The sequence below is a fragment of the Anopheles aquasalis genome, chromosome 3 (assembly GCF_943734665.1).
Source record: "Anopheles aquasalis chromosome 3, idAnoAquaMG_Q_19, whole genome shotgun sequence".
Classification (NCBI taxonomy): Eukaryota; Metazoa; Arthropoda; class Insecta; order Diptera; family Culicidae; genus Anopheles; species Anopheles aquasalis.
This window is the reverse complement of record NC_064878.1, coordinates 20,299,096-20,309,095: the sequence shown is the minus strand read 5'-3', so window position 1 is coordinate 20,309,095 and position 10,000 is coordinate 20,299,096. Positions and strand designations below refer to the sequence as shown.

The 10,000-nt window shown below is 42.9% G+C and overlaps 1 protein-coding gene across 1 annotated transcript in view; it reads right to left on the bottom strand.

The window, feature by feature from the left end:
* Positions 1 to 10,000, bottom strand: part of LOC126574117 (5-hydroxytryptamine receptor 1A) — a 63,303-nt gene that overhangs the window by 39,932 nt on the left and 13,371 nt on the right. The window contains exon 2 of the mRNA XM_050234105.1: positions 8,545 to 8,717. The gene's annotated coding sequence lies outside the window, so the exon portion shown is untranslated. The remainder of the gene's footprint in view (positions 1 to 8,544; positions 8,718 to 10,000) is intronic.

Here is a 10,000-nt window from a genome sequence, read left to right as displayed (position 1 = left end):
TCGATGCCCGTAAGGCATAACCTTTCGTTAGACCGCTCGTTGTCCTTTCCAGTCGTTGGCAGATCGTTTTTCAAAGCATCGTTCAGCTGCTCAACGATTCCGGTGCTCTTCTAGAGTCTCTTCCACAGCAGTAACACACCACGAGAGTGGGGTTGAGAGCGGTTTTTTTTTATCGGGGGAATCATGAAATGGTAAGGAATGCTGCCATCCCGAGAAAAAAAACGAAAAAAGCGATTTGATGCTTTCCCCCGATATGGCTTCGATCTCGAGCGTATTCTCAAGGCGGCTCCGCACTATCGGCGCACTGTTCAGCCTAAAAAGGCTCTCAATAATGTGAAGCATTTTCTGTATTGTACTTCACTTCAATCTGTTGTTCATCAGATTTTAGGCGATGCTAGGCGAAAAAGCATCGAACCGAACATTGAACGTTTGGAGCTGGGAGTGACCGAGGGGCGGCATTGTCTGTGTGCCTAATGGAGCCAGATATTAATCAGTGGCGGAAGGATCGGACAGCACAAAAAAGGCGTTCTTGATGTTGCTACTACTCGGATGATTGGATGAGGAATGTGTTGAAAGCAAATGGCAGTTCCGGGCGAGTCGAGTTGGAGAGTGGAGAATGCTTTATTGGAATCAATTGAATTTCGTGCAGCATACGATGGTTCTGTGTTCATGCCTATGATTCATGCTGTCGTGTTGTGTCATTTATCTCTGAGTGTTTGTGCATCAAAGGAGTGTCTTCTGTGATTGTTAAAAAGTTGATAAATCGGATCGGGGTTCACAATAGCAGCATTGAAGGCGAAAGTCTCAACGTTATCCATGCCATTAGAGATGTGACCAGTATCCATCAGTCAACTTAGTCAAATTGTTCTTCTTTTTGAGCTTCTCACGATTGTTCAAGTCACTTTTCTAATGGTAGTGCAGAATTGTCTAGAGGAAAGATTGATTTTTCGGTGACAAAAAAACGATATGACCGTAATTTTGACCAAAAAATGCGTTCATTTAACACAGCGCTAGAGCAAAACGCTACACTTTGCAGGGAAAGGGATTTGAATTTGGTCAGTATATTAAAGGATCTCTATACATTTGTCTAGAATTCTAATCATGCGGACGCTGGCTTATATTCTATTCATTTGTGCATAACAACAACTTGATAACCAAGTCGTAAACCACGAATTACTGTATAAACATTAGATAATGCTGTTGCTAGAGGCACAAGAGCCACAATCGCCTTCTTTGATGTCGCAATTGAATAAAATCACTCTCGGCCTAATCCATTTTAAAAGCAACAACTTCGCTGAAATCAAAAAATAATCCCAAAAACCAAACGCGTACGCTGACCTTTCTAAGGCATTTGAAAAATGTTGGCCTTAAAAATGAAAAAATATAATTTGTGCCCTGCGCCCCCAGTTTGCGTATGTTTAATGTATTCGGCATTCGCATTTAAACACAGCCGGCACACGGTAACCCAGTAACCTTTCGCTTGCAAAACACCTGCCACCCTTCCTGGCTGGCTGGGTAATCAGCGAGTACCAGCAGGAGAAGGAGTTGTTATGATCAGGCACGCACCGGAATGGGATGGGTGCCGTATGTACGCCGCTACCGTTTCGCTTTCTTTCGCATTGGATAAACATTAGAAATCACATCTGACGACGGAATCCAATCTCGCGTGGGAATCAAATATTTATGATTTCCACGAAAACTCGGATACCCGGGAAGTTGAATGTTTGATTCGTTTTCGCTTGAAAACGACTCGACCGGTAGGGTTCGAGGAAACATTCAACCATTTGATGTTGTGCGGATTCATCATTAACGGGACCCGCATGTTCCAGTACGTGGAAAGGAATGTTTTCAACCACATTTTACCATTGTTTTGTAAATTGTTAATGGGAATCGCGGTACAATTGGACCTGAAAATGGCTTGTAAATATGTTGTATGATACTGTTTCGTTATTCCTGTTGGCTGTTGTTTTTAAATATTTATGAAATAGAAATGAATCGTCATCTGCAATATAGTAAAAAAATCAACCATCGTATGTATTAATGCATATGACCTTGACTTTTTTGATAGTGGACGGTGTATCGGTAAAGAAATTTACGAGTTTATTTTTAAACCAATCAACTCATCTATTGCCTCTCGATGAAACCACAATCGAAAAATCCATTATTAAGACTCTGCAATTGGAAAACCAATCAGTTTCGGCCTCATAAAATGGTCTGCTAATGTTTCCTCGGGGAAAGCTTTCTGCTTTCTGGACGCACTCTCGTTCCGTGGGCCGCGTCGACCGCAATGTCGCACCGCTTCTGTTCCTACGGATGTAATCGTTCGGGATAATTTCATTCTTTCCCATACCCGCCCCCCAGAAGCAACTTGTCAGCAAATTGCAGCCGGTGATCTATCATTTGAACCTTGCCCCTCGATGCAAAGTAAGCGAACTGGGGCTACTTGCACTTGCAGCTCCGCTGGCTCCGGTATCCGGATCGCCTTGGTCGGAGATTTCGCTCCGATTTGCACTTTTGTGCGCGTTTGCGGCGATCGCGCACGAACACGAAAATGCACTTTTGATGGAACATACCGAACTGAGTCAGCTTAGCAGCCAGCCAGCCAACCAAGCGACGACAAGACGGCGAACGGAGACGGAGACAGCTAGTGCCAGCGGCGTTCTGAGGGTTCTCCACAACACCTCACGTCAACTTGGCGCGAACAGCACGACGACGACGACGACAGTGAGTAAGAACGGCAATGCTGTTTGCTCGAAACGAGGTCCCCTGGGCACCATCGAACGGTTCAACGACGTAAGCAAAAGATTCCTTTTTCTTTCTGGTGGTCAAGGGCTGGCTCGCCGGCTGGCCGACTGGCTGGCTGGCCGACTGGTGGACTGTTGCCTGCTACGCTTTCGGACCATTTCCTTCGCACAAAGAGACTATAAAATTGTAACACCATCATTTCCTTTCTTTCGTCGTTTTTTTACGATTCTCTCGCATCGTAAGAGGTAGAGTGGAGTTTGTATGAGAAAGCATGAGAGAGCGCGCGCATCCGGCCAGTTCGCGATGAAAGTGAGAAAATGATTATCGAAAAGCCAAACAGACAGCATCAAATGGTGGCATCAAAAGGCCATCATTGCAAGAATGTTCTCATATGTGTTATTTTATGTGTTAACCCAATGTTATCGTTGGGAAGGGAGGGCTGGCGAGTGCGATGGACCAAATTTTAGTTTGTAGATCGCGCGTCTCGCGCATCAGCAGCGATCTGGGGAGTGTTATCTACGAAGTATGAATGGTTTGTCAAGCTTAACATAAGTTGTTCTTCTCATAAATGCATACAACATTTACAAGGTGCAAACTGGTACAACCGAGAGAAGAAAAATCCATGATGAAACTGTAACATTATATTCTTCACTATTGAGTCGTTTGGGGAAACATATCAACAATATCTCAATAATCATACTAAAAAGTCGAAAGGTCAATCAGCACAGGCATTTCCAAGAAGCAGAAATTGTCATTTATTTGTATCTGTTTAGCATTAGTGTTAATTGTTCAATATGCTTAGTAAAAATATCTTTTTTCGCATCTTTGATTAAAATAGTGGAATAAGGAAAATGAACATATCTTTATTATGTGTTTACAGGAGGTGTGCGTAGTTCAGTTCAGTTAATTAGATAATTCATAATGAAATTAGAATAAATTTATTGAAACGAAAAACAAAAACTTAATCCATTTCCTGATTTTTCTTACAGACATGTTCAAGACTTTTGCTTAATTTTCAGTAAAAAAATCTCAATTAAAAAAGAATTCAACTTACTAAACTGTTTTTAATAAAAAACAACCTTTTTCCAAACACAATAGCTACAAAAACCGTGTTAATAAATCCATCTCCGACAGACAGCAAGTACGGAAACAAGCTCGATACCAACGTTCGCATGTGTGTCACATTGAAACCAGAAAGAAGTGTTTCCAACAGCCATTCAAACCTCTCCATTTAACTATCCCGAATGCAATTTTAGCATTTTCAGCTCCAGCGCACCATTGGTAATACTTTTGCGTTACAAGCTACCGTTCATGCGTTTCTCATCATCGTGACAAGCTGCTTGACAAACATTCCCTGTAGCCGTGCGCTGCCAGCTCTATTCAGTGCTGTGTAAGGACCGTTGATCGAACGGTCGATCGGTTGGTTGGTGTGTGCCGGTTGGAAGAAATCGCAATTCGATTCGCAATGGTTTCTTGAAATTGAATCAGGAAGGTACCAATCGTACAGCGCCACCGACAGCGGACCGGTACCGGATATTGCGGAAACGCTGATTTTCCACCCAGTAATGATGGTGGTGCGTTGGTGGTGCCGGTTAACCAGGTTCGCGGTTTCCTGCTTCCAACCATATCTAAGAAGCTTAATTCGGTTGCAAGTTGTTAAAGCCGGCTCTCGCTCGTAGTTCTGTAACAACAGTTGACATGCTAGGGAACGGCAAATCTTATCTCATATCTAATAATAACTTTATTTTAGTAGATTTATCAATTGACTCTATATGATTCACTGATTCAATATAATAAACGACACGATATTCAACATCAAGCATTTATCTCTTCTTCTCCATTGCTGAAATGAGCTCGTAAAGAAATAGTATTTGCTGCAACGTTATGCATCGCCAGCGAGATGGGAAAAGTTGGAAGCGAAATTCTGCACAAGTAAATCCAACCGAATCATTCGATTACAAGAGTACTACCGCGTATATCGCTTTTTGAATGGGTTTGAAGAACTTTTTCCCATGAAAATCGTGAGCGATATCTTGTACGCCATCCAATATTCAACATCGAGGGTCCTCGAGCGATTCACAGTGATCCAGAAAAAAGCACTAAACCATTTCCGCATGAACCACAATTTCCTGCTGGAATCTATTGCTCTTCGATACACGGGCGCGACACCGCGAAGCGCTCAAAACCCGACGTTACCACGGCTTCCGTCCTTTCTGCTTCCATTTGATTCGGACCATCCGCAAAGTGTGGCAGAGTTATTGCATGAAATAATTGAAACTTTTCTGAAGCGTAAGAACAAATCGATTCTGGCCACGCAGTGTCATGCAGTGCACCCACATCGCAGCGGATTGCACTGTGGGCAGGATAATCGAGTGCAGTGCGATGCTGCGAGCCGTGCAAGAACACGCGGAGATGGCGGTGAAGGACAAAATACTACACCACACTTCAGGTTCGATCTGTAGTGGCGTGGATTTGGTGGATGCAGTAAGTTTGCGTATAAAGTCAGCCAGCCGTGGTGAACATTAACAACATTTGCAACAGCGTGCGCGACCACGCTGAAATGCAACGGAACCCGTGCAATGGAAATACTCGAGATGGTGCTTGAAAGTTTCTTTTCATTGAAAGAATCATTGCTGGAACGCTCTAGGTGGTGAGCTCTGGCATGGGATAGTGAAAAATTATTCCAAGGGAAAGCTATTCGAAATAGAAATAGATATCATAGTTGCAACACGAAAATACAGCTGCGAGTTGGGTCCATAAAAAGAAGTTAATGAAATTGTAGATAGCTTCAAAGTTTGTTAGATCAAAAGTAAATTATAAGCCCCCACTACTCAACGGTGAGCTATTGAGTTTAAGCTTCGATTTTTTGCTGATTGACTCGAGCATTTTCAACCATATTAGCCTAAAATTGTGTTTAAAAAAACGTAATTTAAATTGTGTGTTTCTTTTTGGGTCACTTGGTAACTCACCGTAAGTGATGGTGACCTCTCCATTATTTTAAGTTTCATAAGTTTGTTCCAATTTTTCTACACTTTGCAACTGTTTTTTAAATGTTAAATGTAGTTAAATATTATCCCCGCACCCAGCCCACTAATGGTGGCAATAAAGTGACGTAGGATATTTGTCACAAACTCACCAAGCGCAGGAGTTTCTTCGCGATTTATGCACACGATCCGTGGGGACATCTTTTCACCATTCTTGTCCTACATGGGGGCTTACTAGCGTATACATTCTAAGAACTTGACTATCATACATTTTGTGTCCGCCACCGACGACCAGCGGTCCCGTTCTTGTGGTAACTTATCGTAAAGCGACCAGCTCTATCCACCGGTAGGAGGGTTCCAGGGCGGTAGAACCTGTCCGCCAGTAACGATATGCATCACTCGAAGACACTAATAATGGAGGCGAGTGGAGAAGTTCGAGGCAAACCCCTGGGTGGCGGGAGCGCAAGTACAATTTTTACATTCATCATCCGCTGTGCCAAGGATGTTGGACTTCTCAGCTTTGTCAGCGGTCCTTTTGCAGCTCACGCCCACATTTATATATTACATGCTAGTAAGTGCGGTGTGCCTAGTCCTCCAGACTCCACTCGTAGCACTGTTAAAGACTGGGAGGACTGGGAGGGACAAAATTTCAAAATTTTCAAACTTTCTCCACCAACTGCCAACATGCATCCTTGGATGGAGTCATTGTAAAATGCGCTCCTTGGCTTGCGGAAAGGCTTGGCGCACACAAAAGGGAATATTAATATTCCCGATTAAAATGGTGGCCAACGCCGAAAGGTGCTCCCATTGTGCCCCCAATAGTTTCACACCCAACATCACCACGTCGTCGTCGTCGTTTTCGCCCATCTTAACAGCATATCAACAGCCGGCGAGCCTCACAGCACAGCTCGGAGCCGTAAAACTCGCCCATATTACCGCGTTACGGTTATGGATGTGAGCGCGCGTGTGTATGTTTGGAGTAAGAAAAGTGTGGCAAAGTTTTGTCATAATTCTCTCGCCCCGACCGGCGACCACTCGCTTGGTTTGCCTGCCGGTACTCCTCGGACCAGCGAGGCCGCGATGTGTGTTGAGAATGGCCAAGGGCTCCGAGCTATCGGATGACACGGCTTTCTTCTGCTCCTCGAGGCCGCTGTCGCCGCCACCGAGGGTGTAATAAATTCATTCGTGTTATTTAATAAGCTTTGATCATTAAGAATGCTCTAAGCTTGAGCTCCGAGGATGGCCCGAGTCCGGGGGATCGCTTTACGCAGTGTGTAAGGTTGGGTGGTTCTGAAAATTACCGGAGCGACCACCACATCGGTGACATGTTTTAAAACAATTAACCAAAGAAAATTGGCTGAATAAATTAAAACGATTTTTTGGGGAATATGATTCATATTGCAAAGGAAACAAGCAGAGATGTAAATGGATAATCTAAAGCCCGATTAAACTGGTTTTGAACTTTTTTATTATCCACTTACGAAATCTTAACAAATGTTTACATTATTTATCAGCAATAGAAAAAGACTAGGTCTTTAATTGTTTTGAACATTATCTTTAATATATCGCCACACGATAGCGCCTTTTATCAGCAGTAAGCTGTGATTGGTCTAACGCAAAGCGAAATAGATTGCTTCGTATTTACAAACTCTAATTACAAACGGTGGTATAGAAAACTTATTGCATCTTTAATTCGCTAAGGAAAACAAATCAATCTGAAATTTATAACAGTGAATGCTGCTTTTAATTGTTCAATCTCAGTTAATGTAATTAAAAGCAGGTTATGGAAGCAATTTGAAGCTATTAAATACGTTCAACTATGTCATGTTCTACGGAATTATAATTTTGACATTTAAATTTAAAAGAAATAAATGCAAAGCAATCATCTACTTACTAAAAGCGCTGTATCGCCTCAAGGTAAAATCATCCTTTAAAAAAACAAATAAATATTAATTTAAAGTAATGAAGCGAAACGATTTTCCTCTGGATAATATACTACAGAAACATTAGCCCAACCCAACCCAACGTAAATTAAAATCAATCGCAGAACATCTTTCCTTCTCGGTTACCATTTAAAATTGTTTGTGTTAGATAATTATTTAATACGAAGGCACACAAGGAAGCCGAAAACAATTCTGGAACCCTTTCCTCCATTTTCTATCCAACAAAAAAAACCCACATCTTTCCGCAAAAAAATGGGAGTAGAAAGGGAGGACAAAAAAGAAATTTACTTGTCAATTTATCGGTGTCACTGTGGACAGCCGATACGACCGCCGAAGGGCCATGGCTCGTTGGGGCATTGAAAAGTTATCTGTAAAATAAATTTCACCCCCACAACCCAGTGCCACTCACGATTTAGCCATTAAGCCAGGAAAACAATCCTTCTGAGCTACGGAGGCCCCGCCTCGGACGGTGCCAAGCCGTAAGGAAAAGAATCCGATTTATCCGACACGGGTCGTGGATTAAGACAATTGGGCCGAGAAACGAATAATAATGGAAAATTTTCCTGCTCACTGGAGTGATAATTGTTTTTTTTTGTCGGGTGTGTTGGTTTTCTGTCACCCTTTCATTCCTCATAGGATCTCGCGCGAAAGGGTCGTCGGTGTCCGCCGACAGTTAAATTTCACGTTTCACAGCTTTAGCTTTACGATCGGCGAAATGTGGGAACTAAATCTTTGTGCGCAAAGTTTTTGCGCGTGTCTCGCAAAAATTGTGCATATAAATTTTTTGGCCGCTTTTTTGTTGTTTTCAGTAACTTTAGCTTCCCTTTGCTGGCATTTTTGGGGGGAAGAAGAAAAGCTGCGCGTCTGCTCACCTTTTCATTCGCTCAGGGCTCAGGGTTGACGGTGTGCTGCAAGCGTTGGACGAAAGAAGCACGCAATTGTGAAGGCTTTAATAAATTGCCACGATTGGACATCCATCATGGCACCGTCCGACGCTAGGACACTCGGTCTGCTTCGCTTTCGCCTTTCACACCGTCGTGAGTAACTGGTAAAAATGTGAAGAGAAAGATATAAATTTGAAATTAAAAAGAAGTGGTCCACCTTTCTTCTTGAATTTATTTCTCTCTCGCTCAACAACGTGCATTCTGTCGCGTGCTACTAAATGCACTCGTAGTCTTTTAGCGGGCTACTTTTAGCCCTTGGTTCCATTAACGACGAGAAACCAGAGTGGTGTCTCAATTATAATAGATGCTGTTATCTGTTTGTGATGAAATAATTTTGTGTTAATGAATCGTTTAAAACCAACAAAGTGTGCGATTAAATCTTACGCATTTTTAACTGTATCCAACTGTATTTTATGTTTAATTTCTGCTTCACAGTATTTAATAACTTATTTTCAAAATTCTTACTGTGCTTCTATTAAATCTGGAATTTCCAAAGAACACTCCGAAAGAACTTTCCAGTCACGATAGGATATTACAATCAGACTCTCTACCAAGCTTCCACGGCTGCTCCTAACGACAATATTGGTGAAGTCCTATGAATCACTCCCTACCCCTGGTGTTGACCGATTGGCCACCAGACGAGAAAAAACACACAGACAGAAGAAACTATCACACTATCGTATCACCACAAACCCGTTCCATTCATTACGGTGGCATCCCCAACAGAGACACACTGCTAGCGTCTGGAGTACGCGCATAAAATCGAAATGCTGAATATGCAAAAAAATGTGCTCCTCCAAAAGCTGCCAGCTATCTCGAGTATATTCAAAGCTAGCTAGGTTGAACGAGAGAAAAAACAGAGAGAGAGTGACATTCGATCGATTCTTTTCATGATGCAACCTATCCAGCTAATTCACTGTCTCCGGTTCGGAAAAGAAGTGGCTCGGGATCTCGGCTCGTGACGGATCCTTTTCGTCTCTTCCCGTCATCCCCCCTTTTTCACCTTGGAGTTTTTTTTTTTGTTTATTCAACATTCGCTCTCATTCCAAGCGGCGTGAGTGCGCCACACGGACATACGAGGAAGTATGCGAACGAGCATTAATCTATTCACTCCATATTCAATCAATCGCAAATCAGCTGCTTTTCACCACCATCATCAGGCATGACGAGGTGCTAGAAGGGACACAAGCGCCTCCTCACAAGCCCTAAGACCAAGTCTCGCGTTGGTTGTGAGGCGAGGGAGGGAAAGAAAGAAATTTATGCAAAACGATACCGCGTGCTCGGAAGGGAATGGGTCGCGATTTTGAAAAGCGCTATGAAAGCGGCTGGTGAATCCTTTCCACCGTCAGTGAGGCGGGAGCTGATGATGAATATGATTCGAGCG